The following is a 22,220-nucleotide window of genomic DNA, read 5'->3' on the forward strand; positions in this document are numbered from 1 at the left end:
CATGTGCGCAGGCGGGTGTCCTCGTCGGTGGCGGGTGTGCCGGCCAAATCACGGCGATCTAGTTCAATCCAATGGCACGGTGAGCTTCACGGGGTGATGTAGAGGCTATTTGTGCATTGAATCGAAAAATGGCGCAGTGGCTTACCCGGTCTACGCTCGCCGGCGGTCGGAGGGAGTCCGGCGACCGTGGACTAGCCTCTCCGGCGAAGCAGACTTCGATTCCTCGCTCGGGAGCTTCACCGAGGTGTGCTCAGTCCTCTCCGAGGGTCGGACGGGGCTGGGAAGGGCCTGGTTGGCCGGTCTACGGTGGCAGGGGCTCGGGTGGTCGCGGACACGCCGTGCACGGGCTAACGCCGGTGAGTTTGAGCTCCGGTGAGGTTGAGCGTGCGCGGAAGGGTACGATTAAGGTCACTGGGCGTTATATAGGCACGGGCGCGGGCCATGGCGTCGACTGGCCTTTGGCGCGATGCGGGGCACGCGAAGTCGGGCGCGGGCGTGCTCTGGCGCGCGCAGAACGCGTCGAACACGTGGAAGTGTTCATCTGCCCGTGTTCAAACGCCTGCTGAGATCGCAAACGTGCGAATCTTAGCAAAAATCCGGCGCAGACCTCTTCCTGGCACCTATGGCTATCTCTTATATGTGAGTTCCAAGGGAAGATAAGCCCTAGGTCAGAAGATATGCGGACGCCAAATCTGGCTTGTCCCCCTGCCTGCTGCACGACAAAAGTGATGCCAAGCCATGTCAAATGTCAAGGTCTCGGTCTCAACTTTTTCCAGGGGGTGCCCTAGGTGGTATGCCACATTTTTGGTATAGAACTTAAGTGGTTTTGGTGCCATCTTCAAGGTGAACAGGGTGGATCTTTAGATTAGGTGTAGTTTTTGACTTAGAGAGAATTAGAGAGCTCTAGCTCTTTCTCTACTTAGGGAATGGATTTGGGGTTTGCTAAGGGGTCTTTTAGCAATGATTCCTCTCTATAATTGTAGGTTAATAAGTTACTTAACTTTGTGCCAAAAGTTTGGTCATGACTTGCACCTTTGCTTAATCTCTCCCATTTAACCAAGGTGCTTTAGGAGATAGGGTTCAAGAGAGGTCTAGGGTTTACTCCCTTCTTGTCCAAGGTGATAAGTGCACACAACTTGGGTAATGCTTTTGGTCATTCACATCTCTTGGTTAAAACCTAGCCTCCAAGGCTGTTACACTTTGCTCCTTAAGCTTCTTCTACATGTGATCATAGTCATCAGTGCATAGATGTGTGTTGGGGACCTTCGGCATCCGAAGGTCCTCAAAAACAGGATTTAACAGTATTTCTGGAGTACAATGTGTGAACAGGTATCCTCGGATTAAAGTTGGCATTGCAGTAGACCAGAATAATACGAAGGTTGGTACGGAGCCGAAGGTGTGAGCAGGAAAGCTTCGGCGTGACAGCAAAGAGTGGAACCGACTTAAAGATGAAAAGGCTATTCAGACCTCGATAGACTACTATAGAATTATTATCAAATGTAAAGGGCATGAATGTAATTTTGTAAGGGCTGTGTCCCGTGCCTATAAATAGGTGAACAGTATCCCTGTACTGTTCACGCTGACTTGGCATTCACTTTTTGCGTCACACTTGTACTGTCATCTCCTTCCGATTGAAGGTACACTTGTAACTCATCAATGTTTTTTGTTTCTATCCAATAATAATATATGATCGTTTATGTTGTCTTTAATATTCTTTATATTTCATTCCTCGCTGTTATTTAGTGAATGTATGAAGGTACGTCCTTCATAACCTTCGTCCGCAAGACATTACATCCTAAGGGAAATAATGCTTCGGAGGACGAAGGACTTTAACGATTAACATTTTCTATGTTGCCTTGTTCTTGACTCTTAGCACTTGAGAACAAGTCCCCAACATTGGCGCCCACCTCCGGTGAACTCACTTCCATTTCTTGAGCTTTTCAACACCTTCGGCAAGCATCACCTTCGTCATGCCGCCGAAGAAGGCTTCAGCTGTAGGGGCTGGCACGCTGCAGCCACTGGACCCCAATCAAGACGTCCTTTCTCTTAGAGAGGCACGAAGCCAGAAGAGGAAGGCTACCAGCCCAACACCTCCGGAGGATGATCTAGATCAGGAGATTCAAAAACTGGAAATCCTTCAGCAGCAGGTTCAACGCAAGAAGGAGAAGATGGCCAGGCTAGCTGAACTGCAGAGGCAGATAGACGAAGCCTCTGAAGAAGTTCGTCATCTTGCTCAGGATGAGCAACACCGAAGGCCTCAACATCAAGACCTTCATCAGGAGGGCTTTCCCAACGAAGATGACTGGTATGACAATTTCCATCACGGGAATTTTGTTTTTGATGATGCTTCTCCCTTGTCTGCTGAGCTGCAGGCTACACCTTGGCCTCCGTCCTACAAGCCGCCTCAGCTCCCCGTATTTGATGGCCACTCAGACCCGAAGCAGTTTTTGATGAGCTACGAAGCAACAGTGTCTTCGTACGGTGGCAATGCTTCAGTCATGGCCAAATCCTTCGTTATGGCTGTCAGAAGTGTTGCTCAAACCTGGTATTCCTCCCTTCGACCAGGAACGATCACTTCATGGCAGAAGCTGAAGGACTTGTTGTTAACTAGCTTTCAAGGGTTTCAGACGAAGCCGGTCACTGCTCAGGCTCTCTTCCAATGTACCCAGGACCATGAAGAGTACCTTCAGGCATATGTCCGAAGGTTTCTACGATTGAGGGCACAGGCGCCAACAGTGCCCAATGAGATTGTCATTGAGGCCATGATCAAGGGGCTTCGGCCAGGGCCGTCAGCACAGTATTTTGCCAGGAAGCCACCACAAACGCTAGAAAAGCTGCTCCAGAAGATGGACGAATACATTCGAGCTGACAATGATTTTCATCAAAGAAGGGAGGAGGCTTTCAGGTTTTCTGAAATGACCAGGGGCTTCGGAGGAAGGTTTTACCCGAGGCATGTCAGGTCAATTCACAATTCTACTCAGAATGATGATAAAGGGAGTCAGCAACAAAGGCCACAATACTCCTCACAGGCTTCAGGGCAACAACAAAGCTCCTTCCGACCTCCAGCTCCAAGAGGCAGAGGCGCCAGGGGCTTCGGAGGAAGATTTGGCGATCAACCGAGAAGAATCTTTTGCTTATTCTGCGGTGAGAACAAAGGCCATACTACCAGGATGTGCCATGTTACTATTCAGAAGCAAAAGGAAATAGCTGAAGCAGCAGCACAACAGGCTCAGCCGAAGCAGGTCATGCATACAGCTTCGTATCATTCGCCCTACATCCCAGAATATGTGGGTAATCATCCTGCAGTTTCTGTTGCTTCGGCGAGTCAGCCTCAAGCTTCCTGGCAACAGCCTCCGCCTCCACCTCCGTTGCAACAGGGCCAGCAGCCAGAAGGGAGCCAGTATACCCCACACCAGAGGGACTTCAGAGAGCAGTCCGAAGCTCGTACAGTCAATAGCACTGTGCCAGAGTCAAAGCACATCTATTGACGAATATCCTACCTTAATAGCAATCTTTTTCATTCAGTTTTATTTTCTGTAATAAAGGACATTGTTTAGGTTTCGTGTAATTAGTTTCGTTGATTCCTACAAAAAAATATGCTGTTTTCTCCACAGGCTTAAATTGATCGAAATTCAAAGACTTGTGATAATAAGAAGGACCTTCGAACTATCAAAAATTCTTCGAAGCAACAAAAAGTCGTTCTAACGAACGCAGAGTAAGTTTGACGAAGTCACAAAAAGCCGCTCCAAAGGGAGCGCAGTGTAAGTTTTTCTGCTCCAAAGTCGTTCCAAAAGGAATGCAGAGCATACAGCGAAAAGTCAACGCTGATACCGCCTAAGTAAAAGGCGAAGAAGCTCCAAAGTCGTTCCTAAGGGAATGCAGAGCTTACAGCGAAAAGTCAACGCTGATTCCGCTGAAGTAAAAGGCGAAGAAGCTCCTAAGGGAGGCTTACAGCGAAAAGTCAACGCTGATTCCGCTGAAGTAAAAGGCGAAGAAGCTCCTAAGGGAGGCTTATAGCGAAAAGTCAACGCTGATTCACAAAAAGACTGTGTTTTATCGCGCAGACATGCGTGTACCTTCGGAATATCACCTTACATAGCATAACATCATCACATCATCTTTGCATAACATAAGCATCATACATCATAATGCATGTGGCATAAGAAAGAGATATGATATCAATCTTCGGGAAAACGCTTTGAAAAAGGGGCAAATCATGCCAAGTCACAAGGAGAAACAATATTGATTTCTGAAGCATAGCCTTGAGGAATGTTTCTACGAAGCTTCAACACTTTTTCAGGATACTTCGGATATTGTTGTGATAAATGGTAATTCTTCTTCACGAAGCATGAAAAGAAGGGAAGGTGTTTTTTCGCCAAAGACTCAAAAACGGTACGTGTGTAAAGTTTCATGCATCGTAAAGAATTGAGTAACAAAAATAAATTTATTACATTTGGGGTTACAAAATGTTACATTATATTACATTTCAGCAGTTTTTTACAAAAATGCTTAATCCTCTCTCAAAACAACTTCTGCAGCCTCATTCAGGAGCCGATTGACGACTTCGTCCATAATATCTTCGGCCATCTTTTTAATTTCGTCGTCCCCCTTCGGCTGAGGGCCCGAAGGCGCTTTAGTCGGATCTGAAGCAAGATACGGCTACATTGCTATCACAAATCGCAAACAAATCTTAAAACCTAAGATTACAACACGATAAAAATCATTAGTTAATACCTAATTGACCTTCGGTCTCTGCGCTCTTTTCAGCAGCCTCAACTACTTCTCTAGCATCATGAATGCCCTTTTCACTTCTTCGAATAATTTCTCCGGCCATTTCTCGGCCACCATTATCCCAGATATCGGTAAAAAATTTTCCACCAATTATACTAGCTTCGGCCGAAGGATCCCTTGCATCTTCGAAGGACAAAGTAGTTTCGGTTTGTGCTAAAATTTTTACGTGTTCGCAGCCCTTCTTCTCTAAGATGGAGGCAATCCCTCTGGCACCAGAGAAGGCGCATATATCTCCTCGGCTATTTAAAATTTCTTCGAAGGCTTCAGCTTCGTGGTCAATCCATTCAATGACACCTTCGGGGTTGCCTCTCGAAAAGTTTTCCTCACTTGAAAACGCACCGACCTTGGCGAAGCTAGCTTTTAACTTCTTAACACAATCTATAGATTTGTTGTAGCATCTCTTTTTGGATGAACGAAGCTCTTCAACAGTCACTTCTAGGTGATCTGCCCATTGATCGCTGAGTTCACGCTTTGTTTCTTCAAGTACGCGTTCTTCCTTGGCTCTGGCCAGTTGTTTCCGAAGATCTTCAATTTCACGCTTCTGAGCTTCAGCTTGACTTTTAAAAGCAGTTTCGTCTTCCTTTATTTTATTTATTAATGAGTATAATATTTTATCTTTTTCAAGACCTTCGTTCCTCAGTTCAATTACTTCGGAACGAAGGTTGCTCAGGGCTATAGTACATCCTTCGTCCTCAGCATCTTTCTGTGCCCTGAGGGCATTGCTGAGTATCAGGCCCTGCAAACAGGAATATGTCTATGTCAATAGGTTTAAACAAACGAAAAATTTTGAACTCAACAAAAAATACAAGAATCTCATTTGTCGCACCTTTAAGCTGTTGTAAGCTAGACTGTCAGCCAGATCGTTCTTTGACAGCACCGAAAGTCCGTCTTCTAAAGTTGGGAATCCGAAGCTTCTGCTCATCTCCCGACAGACAGAAATTTCCTTGCTGTCGGGGAGGCAATACAAGAAGTCTTCTTCTCCACTGCCATTAAATATTAACGCCCCCTTTGGATATTTCAGTTTTTGGGCATAGTGCTGGGCCTCTTGTTCTTCTTTTTCTGATAATTTTTTCCCCGAAGCATGACGGAAAATATAATCACAAATTTTGGGGGATGCTTCGGGGGCAACAACACCGGTTTTTTCAACAAAGGTTGGCTTTGTTATTTTTTCTGCCTCACTTTCCAAGGGTTTTACCTTTGCGGGCTCTGAGTGCCCAGCTTCGGTTTCAGCCTCTTGCTCTGGAACTTTAGAACCAGAAGTTTCAACTGTTGTTTCAGGAGTGACAGCAGCCTTCTTCGGAGGTGTGCCTGAAGATTTGATCGTTTCCAGTACATCTAACACATTAGCCATTCTCTTTCTCTTCGGAGTTACGGCTGGCACTTTTTCATTTTTTCCTGTCCCAATGATTGCTGCAAGACTCAAAATTTCTGATGTTTTGGAGCCCTCAGTTGCTTCCTTTACCTTTTCCATTTTTTCTGTGAATGGCGCTTTGGCCTTCTCTTTCGTTTCTGGTAACAAAATCTTTGATTGCTCCAATTTTGTCTTTGTTGGCACTTCGGCCGTTTCTGCGACTTCTGGCAGCAAAGTTGGCTCGGCTGGTTTTTCAGCTTCGGTGGCCGAAGGAGTTTCTCCGGCAAACTCAGGCACCGAAGCTGGTTCAATGTAACGCGGCCGATGCGTAAGGACCTTTATTTTCTTCCTTTTCGGTTCTGGCTTGCTAGGAGCAGCTACAGATTCTTCTTTTGCAGAGGTTGTGTTTTTTCTCTTCTGCCTTCGAATGGGATAGCAATAGTCAGGGTAGACAAACCCGATGGCATCAAATACCCGATTCAGCCTTTTCTTTTTTCGGCCTCCGAAGGCTGCTGACATTGCAGTGTCTTCGGCCTTCGAATAAGCCCCAAGCAGTTCATCGCTTAAATTTTCAATACTTTTCAACCAGTCATCATCTGGCTCAACGAATTTATCTCCAAATTTAAAAGTGTACTTCAATCTGATAAGTCCACCTTCGTCGGTTTCTTTTACGGTTTCTTGTGGCATTTCCCATTTCTCCGCAAGTGGCCATACCCTGAAGGCAATATGTTCTTGAACTAAGTCTCTTGTTCCAATGAAAGAGCACACTGCGCCGAAGGCCCTCTGGCATTCTTCGGCAGCTTCATTCATTTCAACCTTCGGCCTCCGAAGGCCGAAGCTTTGCCAAATAGGGCGCATGATTATACCCTTGATATCTTCTCGTATTGTCAGATCATTCTTCACATAGAACCATTCTGTCATCCAGTCTCCGGGCCATCTCTTCCGAAAGGTTGGCACGGGGCAGCTTGACCCGGACCGAGAAACGAAACTGTAGCAGCCAAAATTGTTGTGATACTGTTCCTTACCCCAAGGTTTTGTTTCATATGATAATTCATGTATATTGCAGAAGCTTTTCACGTCAGGTTTCAGACCTTGGCTTCTCACGGCCCACACGAAGATATTTAGCTTTATAATTGCCTCGAGGGTAAGTTGATGGAGATAGATTTCGAATATTTTCAGTACCTCCACAACGAAGCTGCTCAAAGGAAATCGCAGTCCAGCTTTCAAAAAGCTTCGGTACACTACGACCTCATTCTCTTCAGGGTGTGGGCAAGTTTTTTCCCCTTCGTCGGCCCTCACAATGGACAAATCCCGGAAATACCTCCCTCTCATATTGACAAGATGATTCTCTTTGATAGTTGATTTACCATAAACTGAATGGCTTGGTCGCCATGGACGATCTTCGGAGTCCTCGCCACCACTGTCCGCATCATAGCTGTCACTGTCACCAGTATCTTCGGACAAACCTTCCAGAATCTCCTTGGTAATCTTTTCCGTGTTGGTCTTTGACATCGCTATAAGAAACCCCAAATTTTTCTCTTCGTCGAGGCTCAGCTTCGTCTCAGCAGCAGTCTTCTTATCCTCGGACATCTTCGGAGATACTAAAAAAAACTGTTTTCAAAGCCGAAGCTTCAAAACTAAAAGCTCAGCAAATCTTAGTGCGCAAAAGCTAAAAATTGAGTGAGTGGGAGTGGTTGGCCAGAAAGCGTGCCAAATGAGTTTGTGGTATGACTGTATTTATACGCTCGGTGCGTTGAAAATTGAAAGACCCCACTTGTCAGTGAATGTTGCTATTCTAGCAAAGGGAAGGTGTTTTTTCGGACCTTCGGCGTGGAGCCTTCGTCCATATCGCAATCTAAATTTATTATTTCGAACAAATTAATATTGCGAGGGGCTACTGTTGGGGACCTTCGACATCCGAAGGTCCTCAAAAACAGGATTTAACAGTATTTCTGGAGTACAATGTGTGAACAGGTATCCTCGGATTAAAGTTGGCATTGCAGTAGACCAGAATAATACGAAGGTTGGTACGGAGCCGAAGGTGTGAGCAGGAAAGCTTCGGCGTGACAGCAAAGAGTGGAACCGACTTAAAGATGAAAAGGCTATTCAGACCTCGATAGACTACTATAGAATTATTATCAAATGTAAAGGGCATGAATGTAATTTTGTAAGGGCTGTGTCCCGTGCCTATAAATAGGTGAACAGTATCCCTGTACTGTTCACGCTGACTTGGCATTCACTTTTTGCGTCACACTTGTACTGTCATCTCCTTCCGATTGAAGGTACACTTGTAACTCATCAATGTTTTTTGTTTCTATCCAATAATAATATATGATCGTTTATGTTGTCTTTAATATTCTTTATATTTCATTCCTCGCTGTTATTTAGTGAATGTATGAAGGTACGTCCTTCATAACCTTCGTCCGCAAGACATTACATCCTAAGGGAAATAATGCTTCGGAGGACGAAGGACTTTAACGATTAACATTTTCTATGTTGCCTTGTTCTTGACTCTTAGCACTTGAGAACAAGTCCCCAACAATGTGCCCTAGCCATGGTAACACCTAAGGTGTTACAGAGGAAATCTCCTCCAACAACCTCCGAGAACATTGGGGTGAGGCAGGGAAAAGCGCAACCTCCAGCAAAGATCGCCTTCAGCAAGCCAGGGGTCGAGGGCCCGCTAACCTAGAGAACTCCACTGTCTACCTCTCCGATGAAAGAATGGACACAAATCGCGAGGAAGAAGGAAACAAATAGGAAGCAAGTTGTTCTTTCTGTACCTCTACCCTCAAAGGAGAACAGAAAGAAGATCGCCACGACAGCTGCGCCATTCTACCCCGACGTCCTCTTCATCGGGAGAGTGGAGTCACCCCCCGTCTCCGACGATGAACCGACTGCACCCGGAGAGGAACCTCCTCAGTGGGAATCCCGCCGACGAAGGAACCGACGCCGAAATGTCCGGAGACATCACGAGGCCGGAGAGCGGGACCCGGAGCAGCCTGTCTCGCGAGACGAGGTCTCAGAGATAGGAGAAACTCCAGAGGAACGTGTCTTCAGGGAACGAAGAATTCCCGACGGCGTGATCGCCGACGGGCTCAGGAACAAGCCGAGCAGGAGGCAAGGCAACGTCGGGAAAATCCACTCTTCGGGCGCAACCTGAACCCCGACTTCGCCTGAGCCTTGAACACGCCGAGTGAAGTCGAAGGGGTGCTGGCTCGGATAGCTGATGGGCTCCCTCAGACTCCCGACGCCAAGGGCTATCGACGACTGTTCACTCAAGCAGCCAATCACCTTCTACCTCTCGCACACCCGCCGAACGATCTACGACACGTCATCAACAGTCGCCGTGACGCGCGAAGCTCCATCAACACCTCGCGTGAACGACGACATGAGAACGAGATCCGCCGTCGGGAAGAGTACGACAGGGACCACGGCATCCCAGCCCGGAGTCAGGCCACCAGGACTGAGTCGGCAACGGCTTTGACTTGCGGTACCAACAGGGGACGGTCGAGGCACCACGACAACCACTCCCCTCCCCGGGACAGACATCATCCCTGATGACAAGAAGACACGTGTGGAGTGTCAGCACTTACTCCATGCCTCAGGGCCATTCAATGGCCTCCTAACTTCAAGGTATCAAATGTCGACAAATATGAACCTAAGCAAGATCCAGGAGGCTGGCTGGCCGTCTACACCACCGCTGCTCGAGCTGCCGGGACAACCGAGGACGTAATGACTGCATACTTACCCATTGTCCTCGGGCAAGACGCGCTACAATGGCTAAGACATCTACCCCAACACTGCATCGACGACTGGGGCGACTTCAGTCGACGCTTCACCGCCAACTTTCAGTCCCTCTCCGACAAACCGGCGCAACCATGGGACCTCAAATCCATCAAGCGCCGGGGGGACGAAACTCTCCGGTCGTACCTCAAAAGGTTCCAGACCATGAGAAATCATATCCCCGAGGTCGCGGAGGCAGCAGTGATCGAGGATTTCTACAGAGGATCCAACGACTCGGCCTTCGTCCGCACCATACTACAGAAGGCGCCGACTACCTCCGAGCAACTGTTCCGGGAAGCCGACCTCTACATCACCGCCAACGAGCGAGCTCAGGACCTCATCGGAGGAGCGAAGCCTGCACCAGCAGCACCACGACGTGATACGAACCAGCAACCCGACAAACGCTGGGAGAAGAGGCCTCGCGAAGAAGTTCACGCCGCCGGACCACCCGCCTCTCGCGCCCGGGGAGGACCTCGTGGAGGCGAACGCACGCTGAACAACATCCTCAACGTCCAGTGCCCGTACCACAAGGACATGCGCCACACCCTTCGGAACTGCAGAGACTTCAAGCACTCCGTCGGGCATGACCGACCCTTCCAACCTCAACCTCCTCCTCCGCCACGGGGAGGACCAGGAGAACCGCGACAACCCCAGCAACAGGAGGAGGGAGGAGGTGGAGCCTTCTCGCACGTCGACAGAGAGGTCAACGTCATCTTCGGCGGACACGGATCGCAGGAGAACAGAAGACAACAAAAGCTCAACGATCGCCAAATACTGGTGGCGACCACCGGTCCTCCCGCTCCGTACCGATGGTCGGCGCACTCGATCACCTTCACTCAGGCAGATCAGTGGCTCAACTTCGACCACCCAGGCAAATACCCGCTCCTCGTCGATCCGGTGATCCGAGAGAGCAGGGTGAAGAAGGTATTAGTGGACGGGGGGAGCAGCATCAACGTCACCTTCCCCCGGACACTCCAAGGCTTGGGAGTTCACCTCAAAGAGCTCCACGAGTCAGATACTCCCTTCTTCGACATCGTGCCGACTGAAGGAGAATACCCGCTAGGCCACATCTACATGCCGGTCACCTTCGGAACCCCGGAGAACTACAGAACCGAGTTCCTAAGGTTCGAAGTGGCAAACTTTGACTGCGGGTACAACGCCATCATCAGGAGGCCTGGATTGGCGAAGTTCATGGCCATTTCACATTACACATACATGATATTGAAGATGCCAGGACCGCAAGGGATCATAACCGTGCGCGCTGACTTCCAAGGCGCCGCAGAATGTTTCCGAGTGGCCATCCAGGCGACCCTCACCACCAAACCATCGGTGACTTCTTCTGTGCAGGCAAACTCTAAGCTTGAGGAAGACCTCGCAGTGCCTGCGAATGAAGCTCAAGCCGCGACTTCTATGCGGTCGACTGAAGAAACTAAAAGGATCAACCTCGGGTTCGCTGATGAACGCAAGACCGCCATCATCAACTCCAGCCTGGACAACAAAGAGGAAAGCACGCTCGTCCAGTTTCTGCAAGATAACCGCGACGTATTCACATGGCAACCTGCGGATATGCCGGGAGTCCCGAGAGAACTGACTGAGCACAAACTGAAGGTCTACCCCCAGGCGAGGCCTATTCGACAAAAGTTACGTCGTTTTACGCCCGACAAAAGAGAGGCCATTCGCGCTGAGCTGGCTCGCTTGGTCGCGGCTGGATTTATTAGAGAGGTGTTACATCCCGAGTGGTTGACCAACCCTATTCTTGTACTCAAAAAGAATAAAGTGGATTGGCGCATGTGCGTCGACTATACGGATCTCAACAAACACTGTCCAAAGGATCCCTTCGGGCTTCCTAGGATAGATCAGGTGGTACATTGCACCGCTGGATGTTCTGTGCTGTCCTTCTTGGATTGCTACTCTGGGTATCACCAGATTAGCTTGGCGAAAGAAGACGAGGAAAAAACAGCGTTCATCACTCCATTCGGTGCTTTTTGCTATACCTCCATGTGGTTCGGCCTCAAAAATGCTGGAGTGACTTATCAGAGAGCTATTCAAACATGCTTAGCCGATCACTAGGGCAAGCGTGTGGAAGCTTATGTGGATGATGTGGTAATCAAAACAGAAAATTCAGAAAATTTCATTGAAGATTTACAGCTGGTTTTTAACAGTCTACGGCGATATCGATGGAAGCTTAATCCCGAAAAATGTGTCTTCGGGGTACCAGCAGGAAAGTTACTCGGGTTTATTGTCAGCCACCGGGGAATTGAAGCTAATCCAGAAAATATCGAAGCTATCATGAAGATGGAGGCACCGCGATCACAAAAAAAAGTTCAAAGACTGACCGGATGTATGGCAGCCCTAAGCAGATTCATATCCAGGCTGGGAGAAAAAGGCTTACCATTTTATAAGTTACTCAAGAAGGTGGACAAGTTTCAGTGGACTTCAGAAGCACAGGAAGCCCTAGACGCATTGAAAAAGTTCTTGACAACGCCACCAGTGCTGAAACCGCCACGACGGGCCACGTCGACTCAACCAGCTGAAGATTTGCTGCTATATATCTCTTGCACGACTCACGTGGTGAGCACCGCGTTGGTAGTCGAGCGAGCAGAGGAAGGACATGCCTACCCAGTGCAACATCCTGTTTATTTCATCAGTGAAGTTCTGGGCCCCTCGAAGAAAAAATATCCTCAAGTTCAGAAGCTATTATATGCAGTACTTCTAACTGCACGCAAACTACGTCACTACTTCGACAACCACAAAGTCATAGTAGTCACTAGTTTTCCGATAGGGGATATTCTTCACAACAAAGAAGCCATTGGCAGAATAGCCAAGTGGGCTTGCGAGCTGGGATCTCATGACATTGAATTTCGACCTCGCACTGCCATCAAATCTCAAGCACTGGTTGATTTCGTATCAGAATGGACTAAACAACAAGTACCAGATAACCAAGAAACTGCAGAAGTATGGCGAATGTATTTTGATGGCTCGTTAAAGCTGCAGGGAGCAGGCGTGGGGATCCTCTTTACCGCACCTGGGGGCGAGCACCTCAGATATGCCCTTCAGTTGTTATTCCCAGCCTCTAACAATGCAGCCGAATATGAAGCTCTGATTCTGTAACACCCCTGGTGTTACTATAACTAAAACTTGAGCACGACATCATAGCATTGGCATTGCATATGTTTGATACACCTAGAGTGCATTCACTAGGCAAAAATTTCAAACAAGTTGTGTTGTTTTAAAGTTTTACAAATTAGGACCCTGGTTAAAGAACTTAACCCTAACTAGTGGTTAAAGGGGTGAAACTTAACTCAAGTTAAGAAAACCTAAAAACTTTAGGGCTTGTGAGAAAAAGTCATAAAATGACCCTAAGAATAAACTTGAATCAATTTTGTACCCCTGGGATACCAGAAACCCTAATTGGAACCCTGGAAAACCATGGAACCAAACCCTAGGGGCTTTTGTGCAAAATTAGCCCACTTTTGGGCTAAAGTGCAAAAATCAAGCCAAATAGGTTTCTTAAGTCCCTTGGTTCACAAAAATGTGTACTTAAAAGCAAAACCCAAGGTTTTGGACCTAAATGCAAAATGGACCTCATTTGAGTTTTGCTCTAAGTCTGAAAATTAGTGAATGGGCTCAACTTTGGGGCTTTGTAACTTGCAAAGTATAGGGTTTTTACCCTAGGTCACCACATCAAAGTTGAAGACCCATTATAAGAGAACAACTTTGCTTAAGGTTGTAAGCTTAGTTGTTAAGAAGAATTTAGAGAAAACCAAGCCTAAAGTTGGGTTGTCAGGCTGTTATGTCTGAATTTTCAGACTAGCAGTGAACTGACCTCGACTTCAAGCTAGGTTTTGAGCATGATCCAGTGCTCAAATGTGATCAAGTCCTATAGTTGAGTTGTAGCTGGTATGTAGCACTACAACTTTGGTGCAGAGACTTGGACCTATTGTCACATGAAATCTGGAGAAAACTGACTCTAAAATCGCTCGGTCAGAAGCTCTGACGAGGCAATGCCATGGTACAGTGACCGGTTAACTGAAGGAGATCGTACTCGTTCTCGTCGCCGGTGGCTGCTGCCGTCGATCACCGCTCGCCAAGATTCGTGCTCGGCGGTCACCGGATAAGGCTGTCGCGGTAATGGTCCTCGTCACCGGTGAGCTGGAAGTCACCCCGCTCGGCCACGGTACATCTCCTCTAGCTCACCGCCCGCGGTAAAGCGCTCGCCGTCGACCGCCGCCTCTCGGCCGGGTGCCGCGTGGCTCAACTCTTCCTCCGTGCCATCGTGACCCCTCACGGCTGTCTCATCAAGGCCGGTGAGCCCGCCACGGCGGTAGACACGTAGTCACGAAGCCGATAACCTTCTTCTACCTCCGGCCGCCGCGCGTCGTCGCCCAAATCCCCGGCCACCGCTCGCGGCCTCTATAAATTGACCATGCCCCCAGCTCCGCCATGTACCCAAGCAGCTACCGCACCCACTTGCATCCCAAATCCCCCACTAGCGAGCACAAATTTTGAATTTCCCCCAATTTGGTTCTCCGCCACCGCGAAGAAGACCCCACCGTGGTCAGCGCTCTTCGGGTCAGTGTTTATCAAATTGCTTCTTGTTCCAGTTTGCTTTTGATCTCCTATTGCTCTCCATGCCAACCAATTGAAATTCGGCTGAAGCCCATCACCGGAACACACAGTTGCTCTGTAGAACGCCATCGTGACACCATCTCCGTCGCCCCACGTTTCTATTCGTGCCCAGTCCAAATTTTAGTATGTGCGGCATCTCTGGTAAACCTGTGAAGCTTTCTCAAGCTTCAATTGGGTCAGTCACGTTGTCGGTTGGTCGGAATGTGTTCATCCCTTCGATCCTCCGCCCTGTTACCGTGGGCTGGTTGATTCAATGCCCCATTATTGAAATTGTTTGAGGGGAAATACTCGGGAGGGGTTCAATTCGTTGACAGCCGTTCGGGAGCGCCAGTCTTTGCGTAAATTGGCCTATACACGAGCTCGCCGGAGCTCTGCACGATGTTGCTCGCCGTGAGGGACGTATTTGGGGAAGAAGCGAAGTTCCAGGGACCTTAGCGTAAGGTGTCAGTGACTCTTAGATATTCTGTAGAACGTTTTGCAGATTAGTTAAGACCTCGGGGGCGTTTTCGCAAAATCAACAGCCAGCGCGCGCGGGCACGTTTCTGTCTGGGTCTGGGCTGGTTGGGCTGAAATCAGCCCAACACTATTCACCTTTCTCCTTTTCTTTTTCAGAATAACTTTAGAAATCCATGGAAAAATGTAGAAAAATCCTAAAATTGTGAAACCAATTTTCCTAGACTCCTTATTTTCTCTAGGATTTAATAAAAATAGTTTCATGATTTTTAGGTTAAATAAGGAATTTTAGGGCATTTAAAATAGCTTCAAGAAATAGTTCTGGATTTTTAAAAGATAAATGGTAATCTCAAAAATGTTCAAAATTTTTATATGAACTCCCCACATTATTTAGAAGCCTTGGGTAGAGTTTGAATCGATTTAGACCAGGTTTGATAACTAGAACCCAAAACCCCCACCCCTGCCCTTTGAACTCCTTTACTGACTCCGGAAACCCTAAGTTCTCGGAGTTTCGTGAAGGAAAGTTATACTCAAGGCTTAGGTAATAAGTTATTATTATCTTTGCATCCTCATGAGCACTCCATGGCATCCATTCTTATACCTATGCATGGTTATGAGTAGAACGAGAAGAAGAGGTAGAAGTAACTGAAGAGCAAGTGCAACCACCTTTGGACACTCAGGCCGGGAATAGTTTCTACTTCGACATTTGTGGATCCGAGCCTGAATCACCTGTTAACGAAGGCAAGCCCCGGTGCATTTGCCACCTCCCTTGATGTTTTTAAAATCTTTCTCACTTGCTTGCTGCATTAAGTTATAGGAGTTGATTGTTAAACAATTCCTGCATTACCTTCCTTGATCTTGATTACCCCCCCCCCCTTGAAAATCCTGTTTTTACAAAAGGTTTTACTTTGCTTAGCATTGCTTTAGAAAAACAAAGGATTTGTTTTACAAAAAAAATGTGTTTGGCAAAGTGGGAGGGTTGTTTTTGAAAATAAAATTTGATGGTGGATCCATCAGGGCCTTGATGGATTCAACATCTGGAAAAGATGTACCTCTGCCAGGTACCAGTTTTGGGTTAAATGATTAAGCTGAGACCGGGCGGGTGACTTGCACGAGAAGAGAGTCTCGGTGTAGTGTCTCCGTCTGAGTCGATTAAGGACCGTCTCGATGTAGGCTTGATGATCGAGGACCCTTTAACTGGTCACATGCCTCGTCATGGGTAAGCCTTGCCTCGGGCAGACTAAGGCCGGAATAAGATACCACGAAATGGGAGTGGAGCGGTGGCGAGAGTAGCGTGTACCCTCCGTGGCAAGAGGCTGGACGGTGGTGTATCTGTGCTCTCGGTTTGCGTGAACCTGATCCGGTCTTAAGAACCCCGGTGGCGGGTTGACATATGCAAGGGTTAAGTGCTACATATGTCGTGTGATTGGAGATCCTCAGCTGAGTATAATCGATTCGGATCGCCGTACCTTCGCGGTTATGAAGACTTGGTCACTGCCCTACACGTAGCATTCCACTAAAGACGATGGACTCTTGTTAAGAAATTGGCTAGTGCAGGACCAGTGATTGAACTAGGGTAGAAAGAACTCTAGTGCAGGTAATTTTACTTAACTTGACAAATAAAACTGGATTTTTAAGGATCCACTTTAGTAAGCATTTCTGCAAAAACAGAGTATTTGAATATTGAAAAGCCTTACCTTGACTCCCATATAACCAGCATACCCTTGAGAGTCTTTTCTTTAGTCGGGTAAGACTTGCTGAGTATTCCATACTCAGGGTTTATCCCTTCGTTGTTTTTAGGTGAGGAAGTAGCAGACTTTTGCTGCTTCTGTGCCAAGGTGGTTCCAAAAGAAGAAAATCAAGACTGAAGTGCGGGAGGACTCGGTCCTCCACCTAGGATCTTTTGCTTTTAGCTTCTCGGGAGGAGTTTGTGCCTCCCTGGTTTGTATAATATTACTCTATGCACTCACTTTTAGGCTGGTCTGTAATAATATAACTCAAGCTTACTTTTAAATAAATGTAAAGTTTATGTAATTCGCTTCCGCATTTCTTCATCTCCGATGTTCTGTAATGTCTATAAGATGGGTGAGACGTTCCTGGTAAGGTAAGGAAAGATACCGAACTTGTCAAGTAGTTCAGGGGCACCTACAGGGTTGTCTGATGTCCGAGTTGGACAAGGACAACTGTAGGTGGGCCTAATTACTTGGGAGGTTCCGTCACAGCTGGTATCGGAGCGTAGCCCTTCTTGGCAGATATTATGAAGCATCTTCAAAAGGATTTTTAAGAGTCTTACCTAAAAATTCTTTTCTCTTCTTACCTAAGTATTCTGAAGAGTCTATCTTAAAGACCAGATAGGAAGAGTGCAACATATAGAAGGTTGAATCGACTAAGGTTGATTCTGTAATTATACATGCATCATGCTAAGAATCTTACTAATAACATTTTCCCCCTTAGAAAAGATGCCGCCACGTACCAGGCTAACGGCTCGCAAGTCCACGGGACCAATTGGGGTGCCTCGGCATCAATTGGCTCCCCGACATGAAAGTAGCAGCAGTGGAAGCAACGACCCGATCGGAGACCTTGAAGCTCGTGTGAGTCGACTTCAAGCAGCACTTCAACATAGGACTGATGCTTGGGTCGCTGACGGTGATAGAATTAACGAACTACGAAGGGACATCCGACATCTGCAGGATCAACTCGCTGATCGAGACTTAGCTCTTGACTGGGCTGTCCAGTCTCGTTTGCTAATGTGTGCTAAGGAAGCAAGGGCTCAGGCCCGAATTAAAGAACTTAGCTCGACTGTTGATGACCTGCAGGTTTACTGCAACACGTTGCACGAGGAAGTCCATGTATTATACTCACAACTACACCCAAGTGAGCCTGCACCACCTGCTGAGGCAGAAGCTGGACCATCTCACGTTGCGGGACGTGCGCTGGGTGGGGAGTTAGACCTTTTTGAGCCTCCTCCTTCTTTGAGGTTGGTTGACGTCTGGACTCCCACACCTGACGATGAAGCCGCCAAGACTGATGGCAAGCAGGAATAAGGGTGTAATAGAAGTAGAGTAGTGTATGGTAGGGTGTACTGTTGTATAATGGGTATTGTATCCTATTAATAGGTTCAACTTTTGTAAAATGGGTAATGTATCCTGCTGTGTAATATTGAGTCTGTATCATTACTCTTCATAGTAATGTAAAACGGAAGGTTTCCTTGGGCATATTATGTTTATTCAAATGTTTTTGCCTCAGATGCCGACCAGGACTCGTGGACAGGATGCAGCCGGAACATCCGGGGGTCGGGACGTTACCCCGAATCCGCCTCCCGTTCCACCCACGCTTGCCGAGGCAATTGCTGCCTTGGTGAACGCCACAGCCGACAACACCCGCTTCCTGAGGGAGATGGCGGGTCAGCAACAGCTTCAACAACAAGCAGGAAGAGGATTCCAACAAGGTCCCCGTGAGACCACTTATCTGGATTTCTCTGAGACTCGTCCGCCTCTCTTCATCAAAGCAGAAGACCCGCTCGAGGCCGACGAATGGATACGGGTCATAGAGCAGAAGTTTGGCCTTCTACGCTGTTCGGAAGTACAGAAGCCACTGTTTGCAGCACAGCAACTCCGAGGACCTGCCAGTACTTGGTGGGGGAACTTTGTGGCCATCCAGCCGGACAACCATCAAATTACATGGAACGAGTTCAAAGCAGCATTCCGCGAGCATTACATTCCTGAGGGAGTGTTGCACATGAAACAAGAAGAATTCATGAAACTGAAGCAAGGGGGAGATACTGTTAATCAGTATCTCAACAAGTTCAATCACCTGTCACAGTACGCAATTGATCAGGTGAATACGGATTTGAAAAAGAAGAATTGTTTTATGAGAGGACTGAACGACCGGATGCAGCGAAAAATGGCTGCATGTATTGATCTTACTTATGGAAAGGCTGTCAGCACAGCCTTATCTGTGGAGGCCAAATATGCAAATTCTGGAAAGACTAAGGGATTCGGTGGTGAGCGGCCTAATCAGGGCCAGGCGAAGAAACCACGGTTTGTGATTCGACCCTCAAACCAAAATCGCCCTTTTTCTCGTCCACCTTCATTTCCCTTCAAACAGCCCATTATTATCCGCCCCAACACTGCCCCCACTATCCCAAAACAGCCGGGTGCCCCAGGCACTCGATTCCCTGCGTTGCCAAGTTCTTCAACTGGATGTTTTAACTGTGGCAAATCTGGGCATTTTATTAAAGATTGTCCCTATCCAAGGCAAAATCAGGCTAATAATCAGCAAGGATCGGGAAATTCAGCTCCAGGCAAGGGAAGTACTTCGGGCAAGAATACCAAGAAAACGGGGCGAGTATATTATACGCAAGTGGCTACCACACCGGAGGGAGAGCCGGTGATGATGGGTACGTTTCCCGTGGCCAGTCACCCTGCAATAATTCTTTTTGATTCTGGTGCTTCGCATACCTTCATTAGCAAGACATTTGTGGAGCAACATCATATTGCATGTCATGAATCAAAAGAGGGATTTAAAATTCATTCACCTGGGGGACACATTTTTACTAAAGAAGTGGCCTATGGAGTGCCAGTAACAATGGCCGGACGGAACTTTCCTGCTAACATGATTGTTCTGAAAGGCCAGGATATAGATGTAATCTTGGGTATGAATTGGTTAACCCAACACAAGGCAATCCTCAACACTGAACTCAGAACCGTCAGGTTGAGCTATAACCAAGAAGAGATTCTTTTGACTCTCCCTGCAACCAATCCAGCCAAAGCTTTTGGTAGAGTCTATGAAGCCATTGTACCGGAGATCAAGAACATTCCGGTAGTACGTGAGTTTCCAGATGTATTTCCGGAAGATTTGCCTGGACTACCCCCTGAAAGAGATGTAGAATTTGTGATTGATCTAAAGCCCGGTACGGCTCCGATTTCCCGAAGATCGTACCGTATGCCCCCTAATGAATTGGCAGAATTGAAGATTCAATTACAAGACCTGCTGAATAAGGGATTTATCCGGCCAAGCTCGTCCCCGTAGGGTTGTCCCGCCATCTTTGTGAAGAAGAAGGATCAAACCTTGCGCATGTGCGTGGACTATCGGCCCCTGAATGAGGTCACCATCAAGAATAAGTACCCTCTTCCAAGAATCGACATCTTATTTGATCAACTAACTGGGGCGAGGGTATTTTCTAAAATTGATCTCAGGTCGGGCTATCATCAGATCCGTATTCGGCCCGAGGATATACCGAAGACCGCGTTTACTACGCGATATGGATTGTTTGAATACTTGGTAATGTCTTTCGGGCTCACAAATGCTCCTGCCCATTTCACTTATCTAATGAACTCGGTATTCATGCCTGAATTGGACAAGTTCGTGGTAGTCTTCATTGATGATATCTTGATATATTCCAAGAATGAAGAAGATCATGCTCAGCATTTACGGATTGTATTGACGCGCCTAAGGGAACACCAGCTATATGCCAAGTTCAGCAAGTGTGCGTTCTGGCTGGAAGAAATTCAATTTTTGGGGCACGTGTTATCAGCTAAAGGAATTGCGGTAGATCCTAGCAAGGTCAAAGATATTCTGGAATGGAAACCCCCAACAACTGTTCACCAAGTTCGGAGTTTTCTTGGACTAGCTGGGTATTACCGCAGATTCATACCAGATTTTTCTAAGCTTGTGAAGCCAATCACAAGTTTGTTGAAGAATGACATTAAGTTCAATTGGTCTTCTAAGTGCAATGAAGCCTTTGAGCAACTGAAGACACTATTGACCACTGCTCCGGTATTAGCTCAACCGGACATCACTAAACCTTTTGACGTATATTGTGATGCATCTGGCAGTGGGCTCGGCTGTGTACTGATGCAAGAGGGCCGAGTGATTGCGTATGCTTCAAGGCAGTTGCGCCGACATGAGGAGCACTATCCAACTCATGATCTGGAGCTAGCTGCTGTGGTTCATGCCCTAAAGATTTGGCGTCACTATCTGCTGGGAAATATCTGTCACATATATACAGATCATAAAAGTTTGAAGTACATCTTCACCCAGTCAGAGTTAAATATGAGGCAAAGACGATGGCTTGAGCTCATTAAAGACTACGAACTGGAGATCCATTATCACCCGGGCAAGGCCAATGTGGTGGCAGATGCACTGAGCCGTAAGGTTGCCTGCCACTGTCTTATGGCGAAGATCTTCGAGAACACTTTGTGTCAGGAAATGGAAAAGCTAAACCTGGGGATCATTCAACAAGGGACTCCAAATCAGTTAAGGCTTGAGTCAATCATTTTGCAAAGAATAATTGATGCTCAAAAAGATAATCTGGGTATGAAGCACATACGAGAAAAGATAAGGGCTGGAACAGCCAAGTGTTTCAAAGAAGACGATCAAGGTGTGATATGGTTTAAAAACCGCATAGTTGTGCCAAAGAACGAAGAGCTCCGCCAGCAAATTCTGGATGAAGCACATCTTAGTCGCTATTCTATTCATCCCGGAAGCACTAAGATGTACCAAGATTTAAAGCAACATTACTGGTGGACAAAAATGAAGATTGAGATTGCACGCTATGTGGCGAAGTGTGACACTTGCAGACGTGTCAAGGCCATACACATGAAAACTGCTGGTCCATTGCAATCTTTGCCAATCCCAACATGGAAATGGGAAGACATTAGTATGGACTTTGTTGTGGGATTGCCCAGAACCGCAAAAGGGTATGATTCTATATGGGTTATTATTGATCGACTCACAAAGATTGCCCATTTCCTCCCTGTCAAAGTTAAATATCCCGTCATTACCCTTGCGGAGTTATACATTGCCCGTATTCTCAGTTTGCATGGTGTTCCAAAGACCATAGTGTCGGATCGTGGACCTCAATTCGTATCCAAGTTTTGGGAAGAACTTCATAAATCCCTGGGTACTAAACTGCTCCACAGTTCGGCCTATCATCCTCAAACCAGTGGACAAACTGAGAGAGTGAACCAAATACTTGAAGATATGCTGCGGGCATGTGTCTTGGATTTCTCACTGAAATGGGATGAATGTCTGCCTTTAGCGGAGTTTTCATATAATAATAGCTACCAAGAAAGTATCAAGATGGCACCCTTTGAAGCTTTATATGGACGTCGGTGTCGAACTCCGTTAAATTGGTCTGAACCTGGAGAAAGATACTTCTTTAGACCTGATATGGTGAAAGAGGTTGAAGAAAAGGTTCAGAGAATTATCC

This window comes from Zea mays, chromosome 4 (genome assembly GCF_902167145.1).
Source record: "Zea mays cultivar B73 chromosome 4, Zm-B73-REFERENCE-NAM-5.0, whole genome shotgun sequence".
In the NCBI taxonomy this organism is placed as follows: domain Eukaryota; kingdom Viridiplantae; phylum Streptophyta; class Magnoliopsida; order Poales; family Poaceae; genus Zea; species Zea mays.